The 742-nt window shown below is 40.6% G+C and overlaps 1 pseudogene; it reads right to left on the reverse strand.

The window, feature by feature from the left end:
- Window positions 1-263: 263 nt before the first annotated feature.
- Window positions 264-363, reverse strand: LOC122905724 (annotated as a pseudogene).
- Between the last annotated feature and the right edge of the window lie 379 nt (window positions 364-742).

Raw genomic sequence — 742 nt, forward strand, 5'->3', positions numbered from 1 at the left:
TATCCTCTTTTTTTTTTTTTTTAAAGATTATTTATTTATTTATTTGACAGATATCACAAGTAGGCAGAGAGGCAGGCAGAGAGAGAAGAGGAAGCAGGCTCCCCGCTGAGCAGAGAGCCCGATGCGGGGCTCAATCCCAGGACCCTGGGATCGCGACCTGAGTCGAAGGCAGAGGCTTTAACCCACTGAGCCACCCAGGCGCCCCGAGTCTATCCACTTAACAATTTTTTTAAGAGCACAATAGAGCATCTTTTTTTTTTTTTTTAAATATGGACTGCTTCATGAATTTGGGTGTCATCCTTGTGCAGGGGCCATGCTCATCTTTGTCTTGTTCCAATTTTAGTCTGTGTGCTGCCAAAGCAAGCCCACAGTCTTGTTAACTACAGGCACAGCGCTGTACAGCAGATCTCTAGATCTTATTCAAATTGGGTAATTGAAATTTTATACCCATTGAACAGTAACTCCCCATTCCTACTTCCCCCTTTCTCTTGTAATCACCATTCTATTCTCCATTTGTATGAGTTTGACTTATTTTGGATACTTCATGTAAGTAGAACCATGCAGTATTTGTCATTCTGTGACTGGTTTGTTTAACTAGCATAATGTCCTCCAGGTTCATCTATACCATTGCATATGGTAGGATTTCTTTTCTTTCTCTTTTACGTTGAATGAATTCCATTGGTTGTGTATACCATATTTTCTTTATCCATACATCCATCCGGGGACATTTAAGTTATTTCCA

This window comes from Neovison vison, chromosome 4 (genome assembly GCF_020171115.1).
Source record: "Neovison vison isolate M4711 chromosome 4, ASM_NN_V1, whole genome shotgun sequence".
Lineage (NCBI taxonomy): Eukaryota > Metazoa > Chordata > Mammalia > Carnivora > Mustelidae > Neogale > Neogale vison.